The 16,906-nt window shown below is 38.6% G+C and overlaps 1 protein-coding gene across 1 annotated transcript in view; it reads left to right on the top strand.

Annotated features, from left to right (window-relative positions):
- The first annotated feature begins 255 nt into the window (after positions 1-255).
- The window catches only part of LOC134826290 (mitochondrial potassium channel ATP-binding subunit-like), a 48,751-nt gene continuing 32,100 nt past the window's right edge, over positions 256-16,906 (top strand). The window contains exon 1 of the mRNA XM_063838619.1: positions 256-342. The gene's annotated coding sequence lies outside the window, so the exon portion shown is untranslated. The remainder of the gene's footprint in view (positions 343-16,906) is intronic.

Raw genomic sequence — 16,906 nt, 5'->3', positions numbered from 1 at the left:
TTTTACTAGCTGACATTGTTTAAATGTATGTTAAAAATAACTTAGTGTTGGTCATTTGCTTGATGGTTTGCGCGCGCGCGCGGAGCACGCGCGTACCCACATTGATAGCTGTAGCTAGATCAGACTCTAGTACGTATAGTACCATCTGTACTCTTCTGTACACAGTAAGAGACCTTCTCTTCGGTCCAGAACGTAAGAGTTTTTACAAGGGGTGTGATAGGGAGTGATAAACATTATTCTGTATTCATCTTCATTAGTGAGATGGTTTGGTGCTGCTTGCACAGACAGATCACCCTACAATGTAGAGATTTACGACAAAATACTGGAAACGTCACATCACGGGTGAGTCATACTCATTTGTTCATGTCAACTTTAACATTTAACATCGATCGTTTGCAATTTGCATGTCTGATTTTTTGAACACAATGAAACTAGATTTTGAATGTTTATTTTTTTTTTTTTTATTTCGTTCGCTTTTTTTTTTTTCTTTTTTTTTTTTTTTTTTTTAAAGGAGAGGTGGGCCAAGATAGCCACGAGAGGGATTAGCATTGAGATGCTGCCTACCTTGGGGTGAGGCACCTTGAGGGAAGGTTTGCCGGTGAAATCAGAGGTGATGGGTTGGAGGGATGGTTTGTAAGATGAGTATATGAGTCAAAATGATACGCTTAAATGCCAGCAGGGTTTGGAAAAGTTAAAAACGTGAGAGCATGCATATTGAGTAATACTTTAAGTCACCCGGTTTTGACCAGCTCTTCCGGGCACAATTAAGCGTTTGGTGCGGTTTGCGACCGAAAATTGTCAATTGTTGTGATGTTTGTGTTGGTTTGTCGAATATGTCATTGACAGAGAGGTAGTAGTCTGGAAATATTGACTTCTAACTAAATAATTAAATTTGGGAATAGCTGGGACTATGCTCCAAGGAAGTTGTGGAGACAGTTTCCTCTCCGTCGCTTTCGTTCGCTGTAGTCTGTATTATTCAAATTTCTTCTGACAGTTTCGACATCTACTATTTCCAGGAATCATTTTATCATTGTAAACGTCGAAATTTGTATTTTGAATATTACCGAATAATCTAGTATGGATAATAATTTTTGAAATCTTTTTGATCTTGAGAGAATTCATATCGTCGTTTCTCAACGGTTTTTACAATTTCCATTGTCTTCTCGGACATTTCTGAAAATCTAAAAAAAACGGTCATGGAGAGAATTCATCCTCTCAATATAGGTAAGATATTTGGTTTCAAACATTTATGACAAGTGCTGCTTTTCGTTTGAGGGGTTCGTTTCAAAATTTACGTTATCACTTTTTGGACGAATTTTACCCCCCCCCCCACAACCCCCCCCCCCCCCCCATCCCGTAAGCAGTTTTACGATTAGCTACTGATCAAACTGTGGTCAAAATTACAAGAGTCGACACTATCAATTAGAAACCCCGTCCCCCCTGACCCCTCAGAGATTACGTAATATGCGAACGACTCCTATCAGTATCAAACAAAAAGTTACGTTCAACCAAACACGTTAAACCATTAACAAACATTAAGTCTAAATTAGACCTCTGGAATGATATAATAGCATCCCACAATCCACATGCAGTATAGGAATACTTCTTAAGATTGTTGTTACTGTTAATATTTCTTAATCAATAAGATAAGTTTGTGTTTTCTATTAAAAAAGAAGTTAAGCAAAGAAGCAAGATTAACAAGAACTAACTTAAAATCACGGACAGAATTTACAATTTTTTCAGTGTCAGAACATTCAAAGAACTCAAGACAGTTTTATATAAAAATATTCTCGAATTTTATCCCAGGATTATGAAATGAGATATATTCTCTTTTATATCAGGTAAAAACGCAATAGACAGTAGCAATACTAACACCTACCAGAATCAATTGTCATTATATGTCAATACACTACGAGAAGAATAGAATAGGTCTTATGTTGACGCATGGTGGGAGTTGAGAAAAGTTATCTCAGTGATTTTACTTAACATAAATGTTTGACTTCGAACAGCATCCTCGTGAGTTTGATGTCCTTGTCACACTGCAGCACTCTATTCTTGAATGTTTGTTGTAAGTTTGGCCTCTTTTTGCTGTTTCATGATTTTCCTCGCAGCGTTGCCAAATTTTTGACCAGATACAGCTGAAAACTTCCTTACACGCTCACGAATCTTTGCTCTTTCCTCCTCGATATTTATTTGCTTGTCCATAAGGATGAGGATCTTTGGGATGAAGATGCAGAAGAGGAAAGCTGTCGAGATGATAAAGATCACTGCAGCACGCAGGATAGCTCGAACTTCTGCAGGAGAAAAACCGTAGCCTGCCAGGAACATGATGGAGCAAACCAGCACCACAATGTGGCACAAAATATGTTGAGGGACTCTCTGTAGTTGTGAGGAAACTTCTCATCTTAAATGCCAGGAACAGGGTAATGAGGACGAATTAGACCTGGCAAAAACTATTGAATTATCAGGGTCTTGCTATTCATGCTGGTACCGTTAGGTACAGGGTCTGTGAGACTCTTCTTGGTACCTTCTTAAAAGGCCCAGTGGGCCACCTCCGGAGTGCTGTCATGAGAAGGATGATGACTGTTATCGACAGGGTGCGCAAGGTTAAGGCAGTCTGGCCTGTTTTTTTAAGGAACACACCTAACTTTGGTGCCGAAAAATTTTGGGCAAGCAGCAGAATGTCGTAAACCTTCAGCATTATAAAGCAAAGTTGGTAGATATCAAATTAGCAAAACTGCGAAGGAGTAGTAATACTCCGTGAGCAAGTATTCGGTCGATGGTTTGAGAAGAGGAGTCAGCAGCCGTAGGATTACCCGTCAGCAACCAAGTAAGACATGTAGAGATAGCCTGGGTCGGAAGCTTGATTACTGTCCATCCTTCATTTCTAAAGATTGACATACCAAAAGCAATGAACATTGACATACAAGTGGCCTATCTGAAGCTCCCACAATAAATGTTGTTGAATTTGGCCTGATATATATTTCTGGGCTCAGACTCAGTGTGTGATTTCAATGGCGACGTAGAGGATCGCAGCTTTGCACAAATTGGTGTTATTTTCTATGCTATATTGGTTAAGCTTGCAAGGTTCACAGGTCCAACAGCAAGGCATATGTTTGATACTCGCGCAAAAAGGCGATGGCTGCCTGGCTTGCAGGTATGCGAACAGGTTTTGTTGTAGACAGATATGCTTTCTAAAAGATTATTGTCAGTGACTTCGATTCGGTCAAAAAATGCCCTTCCGAGTGTGCTGAAGTGTTGTTTTGTTTGTAATCCCGATCTTGTAGCCAATGTTGACTGTCTTGTTGAACATCTGATGGGATATTGTTACTTCTTTTCCAGAGTAACATTCAACGTTCTATTCTCATTGGAAATTTCTTCGAACAGCTCTGTTCTGTAGTCCATCAAACAGTCATCTTTTGGGTTGATATTTTTTTGCCAGAATGGCTGAAGAGATTCTAGGAATTCGGCTCAACTCCTCCAACCATATAGGGAAATCCAATGGTAAGTTGCACTTCTTTGGCTCGACTGATTCTTTGGACTCTGTAACTCTGTTACATTTCTATAGATGTGACGATGTAGTCTCGTTTGTCACCTGTCTCACTCTTTGTTTAAATCTTTTACCTGTTTGTTCCATTTTAATATTGTGGAGATCTGGTAGTTGAAGGTATAAGCGTAATTGTCTCCAGAGGTGTGAGGATTTGTGTAGTTGTTCCAGCTCACTTAATCGCCCGTTAGATAATCAAGTTATGTAGATCTTATCTCTGAATCCTCGGGTTACCAACATTTTTTTAGCATCGTTCTTGTTGTTGTCATAGAATTTTGGAGAATGAGTTGAACCCGTGAAGGAGTTCCGCCAGTTTCATTGTAGGTTTGCTTTATCCTTGGAATGTGTTCTTTGTATGTGACATCAGTTATTCGTCCACATCCTCTTTTCTTAACGTAGCTGTTGTATATGTGCTCGGCCATATCTTTAGAATATTTGTGGTCCCATATGTCCATATATCGATAACCCATCTTTCTAAGAATCGAATGGTTATTTCCGCTTCTTTGAATTCCGTGTCGATCATGGAAAATAGAGTTGGATCTGTACTAGCTGTCATCAACTCATAATCATTAAAAAACATGTAGACGAATGTTGGGAATGTGGGAATGAAGTGTGCAAGGGCAGATCCTTTGATATAATCTTTCTTGTCGACTCCAGAAACTCCTATGACCTTCTTGTTCTTAGCAAGTGCTGTTGAGGTTCTGGCTGTGAAAGTGAACTCATGCAAGTGTATACATCTCGTAAGCAGTGTCTTGTTGAAATTCCCTCTTGAATCTTTCATTTCCTTGTCTATTACCATCCTAAGGGCGATGGCCTTCTGGATGTTCACTCTGCAATCCAGAGTAAGAGCAAGTTTGAATGGTATTTTAGTGCCGTTATTCATCGTCTGTGTACTCGACTGGCCTATCCCGGACATTCCTCCGATGATGAAGTCTCCGTCTTTTGCAGCAATGGGTATCAAGATACCGCACCTGACAAACTCCCTCGTCCTCACCAGCTATCGCTGGTGAAGCGAGGGCCAAGAGGTAGTATATCGCAAACATCACACAATACATCACAATTGATATGTTCTTATTATTTTATTTTGGTCTAAACTCATGATCACACGTGCGATTGATCCATCAGATTTTGCTCTCCTCTTTCTTTGCCAATTATAATTGTAAGCGTCATATTATTGGTTCCATTGTTATTTAGTTGGCAATAAGAGCTACAACATGATTTAGGTATGATTACAGGAAATAGTAATATCATATTTATCCCGAAGAATCTCTAGGTACATACAATTGAACGAAGATATCACAGTTCACTTGACAAAATAGCAGACAAATGTCTCCAAAAGGACCAAACATCCCAAAATAACCCAAAAAGGGAGCCATAAATAAACACCCAGGTTACACAAGCCACTAGAGAAGCTAAATTATACTGATGCTCGTGCACAGCTCAAATTGTTACTGATTTCCCCAATCGCGATTATCTTCGAAAAATTTTTACCATACGTAATAAATACGTTACAAAATTAATTGACCGTACCAAAAACAAATATTGTTATATTAAACTTATTTATAATATTTATATAAAATATATTACTAATTATAATTTTAATATTATTTAATTTTTAATTGTTTATTTTTATAGTTTATATATATATTATAATTTATTTTTGAATTTATTTAAATTATTTTATTTCTAATCAATTATAATATATTTATTTTAATTAATTATTATATTAAAATTACTAATCTTTATTATTCTTTTATTTAATAATTTTTATATTAATATTTAATTTAAATTTTAATTATTTTAATATTAAATTTATTATTATATTTTTATAAAAATAATAATTATATTTCTTGACAACTGAATCAGATATGAATCTGGTAGGTAAAATTCTCTAAACTGGAAACAATTCAAAAAATGAACAATTTAAAGGAAGATGGTTGTCAACAAATTTGATTGCCAAGACATGGGACAACTTGTCAAAAATTATTGGGAAACTTTATGCCATTGAGACCATAGCACCATCACTGTAGAGAATAAGGAAGGAAATGCTTAAAATGCAGGGCTATAACCAATAATTGCAACATCCCCTGCACAATCAAGACTCAATGGGCCAGATCTCTGTGGACGAAATATCTACTGCGCTCTCTTAAATCAAAAAACGGCAAAAGTTCCTCGGAGGATATGCTATGCAATTGAAAACTGGACCTTGGTCCACCAACAAATACACAACTCTTTGCAAAGTATTTACGCTGTTTGGACACTGGAACTTACCCGTGAAGAACAACGCATTATAACACCCTACACAAAAAACGGCGACAAAGGATAATCCCGACATTACAGAGCAATTGCTGTGGGTAGTTACAATCGGGAAAATAGTCTCGGACCATTATGCTAAACAGGATAATCAAGTTCAGAAATGAATACAACCCGGACCCATAAATCAACTTGGCTTCGCTAAGGAGCTCATACATTTGACCATACTCACACTCAACACCCTTTCGTCTAAAATACAAAAGCTCAAGGTTCCGTCTATGGGTTTCGTGGACTTCCGGAAAGCTTTCGAACTTGTATGTCGTGAAGTCTTTTCTGTAAAAGTTAGCCTAAATAGTATCACGGCAGAACATTTAATGTTCTTAAACATATGTATAAAAATTCACGGCCAGATAAAGCTATCTGGATTTGTCAGCGAAAAATTTGATATCAATAAAGGAGCTGAACAGGGTTCAACCACCTTTCCCCTGATCTTTTTAAAATATACTTTAGCGATCTTTCCACGACTAGAATTTGATAACTGTATCCAAAAACTAATGAACACACTTATCAGTCACTTACTATGGGCAGATGATCTGATACTCTTGGCACTGGACCCCAAAAAAAACCCTCCAAAAGCAACTCGATGCTTTTGAACAATTTCTGCTTGGATGGGGCGTCGAATTTAATGCAGATAAAACTTAAACTCATGAAATTTAATTCCCGCTTCGATATATTATCAGCCGGTTCCCTCAAAAATAGGTAATCATTGTTGAAGAAGTCGAGTATACTGTTATTAGGTAATCGAAAATTAACAAATCGGCCACAATTCACAAATGCCGAACTGAGCTCAAACAAGAAGCCATGCGTGCACTATATGGCATGAAAAGCTCAGTAAACAAATCAAATTTATCATTCCGTCTCTAACAACACTCTTTGACGCTCTTATTAAAACCTATCGTTCTGTACGGAGCGCCTATTTACACACCTAATATTGTATGATGAACACATAACAAAACAAGTCGATTCTCAATATGGATCGACACAAAAAAAGAATATTTCAAAACTAGTAATCCTCAGGAAAATTAGTCTTCTGAACAGCGAAAAAGTTCACCTTCACTTTCTTAAATGGTTCACTGGGTGTTAAATCGTAAAAAACCAGTAACGCAGGCGTCTGGGGTGAGTCAGGGCCCCGCTACCCATTAATCTATGAATGTATTAACCTCACTCTTCAAATATACCCAACGCTTGAAAAATCTCAAGATAACTTCCTTGTTCACTTAGCTTTCAAAGAACAGAATGACATGAAATTGGACTGGTACAGAGGTTGGGAGCTGTCCTCGCGCTAACCCTGTTTCTCTACGATCATGCACAGCTCGCACACACACTATAAACAATCACTCCAAGTCAATGTTCGAAGTAACCGAGTATCGCAAAACCACCAAAACGGGACTTTCTTATTCACAACGGCTTTCAAAGAAACGAAATTTCCTCCGAATCAACAAACCCATCGGGGAGTAAAAATATTCACACCACACGTCATTACTAAAACTTTGAAAAGTCGCTTTTTAGGGAATTTTTGGGGGTCCTGTATCAACCTTAACGGAAATTAGATTTCTATTGTGACCTAAAATCCAAATTTACACACAGAGTATTACGGACAGTGTCATTATTACATTATGCAGACCGTGCTAATATCACAAGAATGAGGATCAGTGCACATCGATCGAAATTGAACTTTGCCGAATTACAAACTCCTCGCGATGAGCGAATATGCTCCGGGTGCAATATAGTTCTTAGGTTCTGGTATTATTGAGAATGAAGAGCACTTCCTTAACCATTGTGATCTTACGCTGCATCGAGGCGAAAAGTTAGACAAAGATCCAATCAAATAATTCAATTCAATCAAACCATATGCGTCATTTGTTCTGTTTACATGTCATCCCTGGAGCAAACGGCTCAAATTCATCAGCAACAACAGTGACATCATTGAATTAATCACGAATGAAAGTTCAAGTCCACCTCACGGTGAGAGTCGTTGCTAGATTTGCCACTACGTGTTTTAACGCTCCGCAAGAAATTCGTCGACTCGTCTGGCCAGTACATAACACTGAAAATTCATGTACCAGCGCTTTTGTTTGTTTTCGCGCACAAACGAGTGCAAAGTGGCTGGCTCAAGCATTACAGCATTACCAAGGCGATTGTAAACAAAATATTTTTTTGTCATAAATCTTTATGTTCACATTAGTTTAAGTTCTATACATATATTAAATTCAAATCTTGAGATATTGTTATTATCTTAACAGTTATATTGTTGCTTTTTTTTTTTTTTTAAGATTTTAATTTGTATTCCTTGTATTCCTTGTATTGTATTCCTATTCATCACTCGCACGTCAGGGATTATCTGTGTAATGGGCACTTAGTGAAAGGAGATTGACCTTGCCACGAGAGGGTTGAGGAAGAATATTGGAAACACAATTTCTAATCCTCACACATTGAATGACAGGGCGAGACTCCTGGTTGTCAGGACACGCGGCCACTGTATTTACAATTGTTGTTTATTTCATTGTTTGGTTATTATGATTGCCAGCCTTCTTTTAGAACACATGATTAGATTTTCGGATGTTGCCCGCGTCTTTCTTTGTCTATTAGGATGGTAAAAGTGGTTTGGTTCGCTTGCACGGCTCCAAGTATACAACACTTACAATACACATGCAAAATGAGGCGTGTCAAGCGAACTGAAGTCTGAACCTAGATGCCAACCGAACCTGCTCAAACACTTGTGATTTTTGCTAAATCACAAAATTCCCGTTTTGGGCATGTCTGTAATGCCTGATTTCGACGAAATATTTTTTGGAGTAGCCCATATAATATATAACTTCAATAATCGGTTGAAAAATCGGTGGGCAGTCGACGTTTTGAAATTTACATAGGGTCCTTAATTGGTGATAAGAAGTAATTTAGGTACAATTAATTATTCAAATTTTTCGAACAGTTTCAACATCTTTTATTTTACAGGGAAATCCGTCTGAAAAAATCGATCTGCTGACACACGGAAGCTTTCAGAGGATTTTTGACGTTTTTGAGTCCATTAGATGCCCTTATGGTGACCACTTTTCCAATACTTTTCCAACGTGGGTTAAGGCCACTTTTTGCCACTTTACCACTTTTTACCCACCTTTCTTGTTTGTCGAATGTCTTTAGTTGTGAACCATTCGTAAAGGTTGCGAATCAATCGAGTGTTTTCATATTATCAGAGGAAAAAACTTTTGTATGACAATGTTTTACGTCAGATAATAAGGTAATTGGATTAAATTGGATCAATCCAATTAACAAATTAGCCTAAATTCGAAAAAATTTTTATAGTCTAAAAAAATGATTCGGAATAGATTAAAACACGGAGAAAAGTAGTTTTTAGAAAAAAATTTGAAAATTTTCTCGGCTTACATTTTTTTTTCGAGGACTTCGAAAAAATTTCGAAAATTCAAAATATTTTTTTCCGCCAAAAAGTAATCCAAATTGCTAAAACGCGGAGAAAATGTATTTTCAAAAAAAAACATAGTCAAATTTTTCGTTTCACGAATACTTTAAATCACCAATAACTGTGTTGGCGTTTAGTAAAAATCTCGGCAGTTTTAGTAATAATCAGAATACTAACTCTAAGGGGAAAAGGTTCTGAAAAACTGAAAAAAAAACGTTAAGTTTAAACCATTACGATCGTGAGAAAATACTAACTATATAATCAAGGTACGGGTTGGATACCTGAGTTCTATATCTTCGATAGAACTCCATCTATGTATCTGCTTAGCTTCCATCACTGATCTGGTACTTGATGATTCCTGGTGTGGCTTTAAACAATGTTTTAAGGCCAACAATCAGCTCACTCAGTGGATGGTAGAACAGTGGGTCTTTGTGCGATGTTGTAGCAAGGGGAACAACTCCACTTCTTGTTTTCTCTTGCTAACCAGATTCATAGGAAATATGAGAGAACCAAAAGCCGCCTTTGGTAACACTGCTTTCTTATTCTTTGTAACACCAAAGTAGTTTAAGTAGGGCTGGTAAAGGTATGATGCAGAAAGCCTCTACACCCAACCTCTACCGTAAAAAGCTGAGTTTCCACCCACTGCCGGCAAGACCAGGAATAAGCTCTTGTTGTAACGTGCTGGTTTACGTTCTACTTGGTCACTAAAGTTACTTAGCTCACCAACTTCAACTCTACTAATATGCCCACTTTCCTTATCAGGACCAGATACAATATCGGGACGTTCTGCAGTTCTAGATGTGCTCGGGGGAACTGTGCTGGGAGGTCCATCTTCGTCCCAGATAAATCTGCCAATCTTGGTCTTTTCTCAAAAGGGCTCTCTCTTTTCATCTTCGTTTCGGTGTTTGGTAAACAGCTGCTAGATGACTTTGAAGCCTGCAGTCCTGACTTCAAGTTAAAATCCTTTTGTAGTTGAACTTCTGATTTGAATCCAGTAGGAATTTCGCAATGACCCGCAGCACGTTGTCATGCCTCCAATTGTATCCGTTTGTTGTCAGCGAGGAAGTTGCAAGCTACAAAATTTGCTAAATGTTGCAGTGTCTCCAGCCGCAAAGTGGACAGGTCCTGTGTCAGCATAGTTCACAGGCTCATGTTTTCTGGAGTATTTGCACGTCTTGGGTTGCATTGAGTGGAACTTAAGAAGTGCAGGGCTCATCTTGTAGTTGTAAATAAGGTGGTTCCAACCTAGGTCTGCTGCATTGTGTTTTCCCATGTAAGAATTGTCCTTGAACTCCTTGTTACCCGTCGTCAACAGGATATCCGCTCTGAGATGTGGATACCAGTTCTTTCAGTTTTTCCTTTTCACTGGCTACACTCCTCTTGGATCCCAGCCCATCCTTGCCTTGCACTTGTACCCCTACTAACTCTTGAAGTAGAGATCTCTTTCTCTAGCACTCAGCTCATTAGGTAACCCCACCGATGACTCCTTCTTGGTTTCTTGGCCCTGTGCTCGTAGACCTCCTTAAAATATAGGATCCGTGCTGTTCTTTAGGAGTAACCTTTGGACTTCCTGAAGGAACTTGTTAAGTCCGATAGTTTTTTAAGATTCAATCCAAAGCAATCTTATTTCTGTAAAGCACATGACAGTATTTGTCTTTGGTACACCCTAGCCCATTTTTCGATACTTCGTACATATTGCTTCAAGTTCTATTGGACAAAACTAACGGGAGATTGTATATCATAAGGTCCCAGAGAGCTTGCTGGTTAGGAGGTTGTTGTAAATCCAGATTCATCACTCCATTAAGGCTGATCCGTCCACTGCCTGAAATACAGTGTAATCAGTTTGGTCTTCTATCCGCTTTTGTATCTTTGAGGCCAGATCCCATATATCCAATGGCCAAGAAACTGCATTCGGTGTATTTCAATAAAATGGATTTGAGCTCCATCTATGAAAATTTCAGGGGTCATAGGACACATACCTTCCATCTACAACCTCATCCCAGGGATACGCATTTCTCGGCTTGGCTTTCATTTTCTTGACAGTTAAGAAATTCTTTCCATCACATTATTAGCTTATTATCTTTTCCATCGGGGGACATCAGTAGTTAGGTCGTCAGCAAAAGCACGACTTGGACGTGCTGCTAGAACTAAAAGACGGCTTGTAACCCAAGTCGCTTTGATTGTTAGGAGATCCACAGTAGGTTGAAAATATTAAGAACAGCACACAAAAGATAGGGGTCGCCCTGTAAAAGTCCTAACATATAAAAGAACAGTTTGTTTTCCAGCCTTTGTCACCACTCTCACAATCCGTCTTCCTAGTACTTAAACATATATTCTATGAGCAGTTTTGGAACTTATAAAATGTCTTAGAGCAGATATTATCAAGTTGTGGGGCCGGCCGTAGGCGTTCATTAGGTCCACCAAACTGCAAAGATCTGGTCGTCTATTAGATTTTGGCACTCCTTCATACTCTTTCCATCAGAGCCTGAGTATGCTCGAGGCAACCTGGTGTTCTACGCAGCATCCTTTCGGATTAGACGTGGTCTATGTAGCTTATTACTGACCATATACTCTAGCATTTTCTGTACGCTAGTATTCCCATCTGCAACTTCCCATAGTGTTTGTTTAGTGATGTTCTGAACTTACTTGGGTCATCTAAATCCTCAGTTTTGCTATCAGAAATGGCTTCACCTACTCGCCCTTGCAGCCGGGATCTCTGCTTTCCATAGAGAATCCAGCCAATTTGGATACTGCTTTCGAATTTGGGACATCTCTTTATACCAGATATGGGACTTCCATTCGGACCAGGTGATGATTTATTTCTCGGCTTTTCAGCTTGTTGGAAAAACTCATCCAGCCAATCTTCTCCATCTCAAATGCAGTCTTTTGTACTGGGGCATGGGCAGTCCTTTAGTTTCATATAGAGCACTTCTCTCCTTCTCCAGTACTCATTCTTAGGCATCTGTCAGCCCACTTCCCTTGGTGCAATTAGGGGGTTTGTTCTTCTTATCCCCGTCCTGCAGTTTCCTTCAAATTGAAATGGGGTTTGTCTTAAACTGTGGATGTTCCTTTTTGCTCTCCTTATTTTTATTTTCCTGAGCTCATTACGACGGCTTTTGTTGTGTAAGCGCACGAGTCTCAGGTACTCAGTCTAAGCTTGAGCAACATATTTGATCATTGCTTTCTTAGCTATCTTCTTGTTTCTTAGCCTCTCTCTTGGCCAAGCGAATAACTTTGGGGACTACTTGTTCTCCTTTTCCTTGGGGAAACACGTGGTTTCTTCGCTTCCTCTTCACGAATTCTGTTTCCAGATAGTGTATACAGTTTTCTACCTTCAGTCGGGATCCACGTCCTTTGCTAGCTACATGTTCACTCAAAAACAATCAGGTCTTAATCCAATTCCCCTTACAATATCCCTTCTCTGCTGCTGTTGGGTTGTTTAAGTTTTCTTTTGACCTCCATCACTATGGCAGGCGGTTTCTAAGTCTTAAAGTGGGAACTGTATATCAGAGCTTGCAGGTCCCGTTTCTGCGCTGTGGTTGTAAACATACAACCCCTGGTTGTTCCCTGCTCGACAAATTATTACGGATGTCATCTCCCCCTCACTGAGGCGCGGGTATGAGCTCCGCCGGTCTATCTTACATCTCCACAGATGGTTTGGCTGACTTGTTTGAACTCGCGGCTTGACCATTGAAATATTGTCGTCCTTTCTCAAAGGTCCTTCATCAGTTAATCCGGGTTGACCTTTGATGCTCCCCCTGATCGGAGGTCTTGAGGCATTTATCTGTATCTTGTTTTGTAGTGATTGCTTTCTGTTAAAGCGGGGGCTACTAAGCTAATTGCTAAACTCTGCACTTTCGCAGGGTATCAGTCTTTCAGATGTCACCAGTCTTTCCCAGGCGTCACTCGGCTTTCCCAAGATCACTAACACTTTCGTCAAGAGTCAGTGTCTTTCGATGTCAACAGTGAAACTCGCCACCTGCCAAGGCGCCATGTCCAATTTCCATTGTGAGAAAATACTCAATATAATCAAGGTACGATGTGGATCCTGAGTTCTATCTCTTACGAAGCAAGCTCCATCTATGTATCTGATTAGCTTCCAATCACTGATCCTTGGTACTTGAGATTCCAGGTGTGGCTTTAAACATGTTTTAAGGGCCCAACACTCAGCTCCACTCAGTTGATTGGTAGAAACGTGGGTCTTTGTGGATGTTGGTAGGCAGGGACTCCACTTTTGTTTTCTCTTGATAACCAGCTTGCCTAGGAAAAATTGAGAGCAACCCAAAGCGCCTCTTGGAACACTGCGTTTCTTTACTCTCTTTGTAACACCAAAGTAGTTTAGTAGGGGTGGTCAGGTATGATGCAGAAGCCTCTTATATTGATTAGTTTCATACTACTTACAAATAAGCCTTATCGATTTTCACAGAAACTGCACATGCACAGTCAAGCATCGAAAACGATAGCTGCGTACTGTCATTTTAATGATTTCAATGATGAATCAGTGGGGTTAGATCATAATTTGTAATAAATAACACTCTCTGTACGTCATTGTGCTAATTGAAACCGGCCTACTGTATTGCAGACCTCTTCTTTTCCTCAACAACCAAACCGTGTTGTTCATATCGCATTTGGTGGGTTGATGTAAACTAAGTAGTAATACATTATCGAGTATATTCAATCACTACGACAAATACGTGTATATTATATGGCTTTAATGAGGTTTATGAAACGCTTTATACCGTGTGAAACCCGGTATAGAGAGGTTTTACAGTTTATCACGAAAAACGTCTTACTTGGTCTCATGGCCCATATACAGTTCGAAGACGGGCAAGAAACAGATCAGGGAAAAACTGAGGAACAGCCCAGGTCAGGAAGCAAGTGTAAATTACACCTTCCAACATCTACTGTAACTTGTTTTGTGTTGTACTGCATACCCGCTTCATTGCGGGATACCTCAAAATCCCCCCATATGTCAGGGTCGGCTAAAAGGTAAAAATCAACAAGGTTAAATACGGGAAAGGGTTAGATTTAGATACGTGTACCAGAAATGTCGGGAAGGGGTAGTAAAAGAACCAAGTATTAATTAATTCAGTGAAATGTTCCCACGAGAGTCAGGATATTTGGGAAATTGCTAATAGAGGAAGATCCTGATCAGGAATGATTGTTAATGTTATGAGGATGTTGATTTGAAATCGGACGTCGTGAAGTAAATATACAGGTTCTTCCCGCAGGATATTCGGGGCCCATGATGATAGCTCGGCTTAATGTGGGGACAGATCGAAGATGACAAACTGAGCCCAATTGAACTAGTTCCCACTAACCAATCAGCCTTTAATGGTTAGGGTTCGGGTTAGGGTTAGGGGTTAGGGTTAGGGTTAGGGGTTAGCGGTTAGGGTTAGGTTTAGGGTTAGGGTTAGGGTTAGGGATTAGGGATTAGGTTAGGGTTAGGGTTAGGGTTGGGTTAGGGTTAGGGTTAGGTTGGTTCGGGTTAGGGTTAGGGGTAGGGTCAGGGTTAGGGTTAGGGTTAGGTCGGGTGAGGGTTATATTTGTCGGGTTAGGGTTTCGGGGTAGGTTGGGTTTTTTAGGTTAGGGTTGGGTTAGGGTTAGGGTTACTGGTTTGGGTTAGGGTTAGGGTTAGGGTTAGAGTTAGGGTTAATCTAAATGTCTAAATTGGTTCAGTTGTCCGGTAGCCCGCACTTGCGGAGTTGACATTCTAGCTTTTTGGTTTACTTGCCTTCTTTGAGCTGTCCAAAGAGCATGATAAAACTTTAAAACCTCTCCTTATCGGGCCTCTACGGGAGAAACGAGAAGTGTTCGGTATTGAACATTTTATAATACCATTAAGGGCATACTATTATTATACACGTGTTTGCATTGTGTCGTATTGTGATTGAAATATAGCTCGATATGTATTACTACTTAGTTTACATCACCCACCAAAATGCGATATGAAAATCTGTTTGATTGTTGAGGAAACGAGAGGTCTGGTAATAACAGGTAGGCCGGTTTTTAGATTAGCACAATTGACGTTACAGAGAGGTTTTTATTTATTACAAATCTTAACCCCACTGATTCATCATTTGAAATCAATAAAAATGACCAGTAAGCAGGCTATCTGTCTCGATCTTGACTGTGCCCTTGGTGCAGTTTCTGTTGAAAAAATCGATAAGGCTGTATTGTAATTAGTTATGAATCTATATCACGATGTTATGGTTCAACTTAACGTTTTTCAGTTTCAGACCTTTCACTTAGAGTTTTAGTAATTCTGATTATTACTAAAATCTGCGAGATTTCTAACTCAACTACAAATATTGGTGGATTTACGTATTTCTTGAAACGAAAATATTGACTAATTTTTTTTTGAAAATCATTTTTCTCCGCGTTTTCTGCAATTTGATTACTTTTGGCGGAAAAAAATATTTTGAATTTTCGAAATTTTTCGATTCTCGAAAAAAAAATGTAAGCTGGAAATTTTCAAATTTTTATATAAAAACTACTTTTCCCGTGTTTTCACTATTCGATCATTTTAGCAATAAATTAAATTTTTTAGAATTGTGCTAATTGGTTAATTGATTTACTCAATTATCATTAACTTATGATCTGGACGTACAAATTGTTCAGGACAAAAAGTTTTTCTTATGATATTATGAACACACTCGGATTATTCGCAACTTGTACGATGTTCACAACTTAAGATATTCGCAACAAGAAAGGTGGCAAAAAGTCGGAAAGTGGCAAAAAGTGGCCCTTAAGCCAACCGTGGAAAAAGTTGGAAAAAGTTGGTCAGCCATAAAGGGCATCTTAAGGGACTCAAAAACGTCAAAAAATCCTTGAACGCTTCCGTGTGTCCGCAGATCGATTTTTTCAGACGGATTTCCCTGTACTATTTCCAGGAATCATCTTTTAAATTTATCATTCACGTTGCAATTGTCGAAACGTGTTTTTTGAATAACTGAATAATCTTGTCGATAATGATTTTTGAAATCATTTTGATATCATGTCATCCATATCATTGTTGCTCAACTCGAACGGTTTTAATAATTTATATTAGTATTATCACCACTCATCTCGAAGATTTATAAAATTTAAAAAGTTAAACTATGACAGATAATTGATATATCAATTCTTAACCGTACCGTTAGAATCCAGATAAGATTAATGATTGATAGTATGTTCAGGACTGCAGGTACACGAAACAGGGTTTGCTTAAATCTTTATTTATGCGTGATATGAAATACGGCCAATTTTCTCATTGATGCTATGTTTGTTTTTTTGGATTGATTGGGACTGGGTTATACTACCCCAGTTATGTTTAACTAAAAATAGTATTGAACAGCCCTTTTAACTTGTAAAAATATACATGTATATCATCAGGCTCGCACCAGCTGGACTAAAGAGTAATGAAAACTCAGCGATCTCAGAAAACAGAGATTTCGCCATCAACAGATTAATCCTTGAAAAACTATACAGTATTGTATAAGTGACATAAAAAGGTTAGATCCTTCGACAAAAAATAAGCAACAAGAAGACTCAATTATCATAGAGCAAACTTTTTGATTGTCACAACACGAAAAATATTTAGAAACTCATTTTTGCACTCTCAGGCCCAATCTTCCCTTCACCGCATG

Source organism: Bolinopsis microptera, chromosome 2 (assembly GCF_026151205.1).
Source record: "Bolinopsis microptera isolate Bmic1 chromosome 2, MBARI_Bmic_1.0, whole genome shotgun sequence".
Lineage (NCBI taxonomy): Eukaryota > Metazoa > Ctenophora > Tentaculata > Lobata > Bolinopsidae > Bolinopsis > Bolinopsis microptera.
Note: the sequence above shows the minus strand (reverse complement) of the source record. Positions and strands in the feature narration are given on the sequence as shown.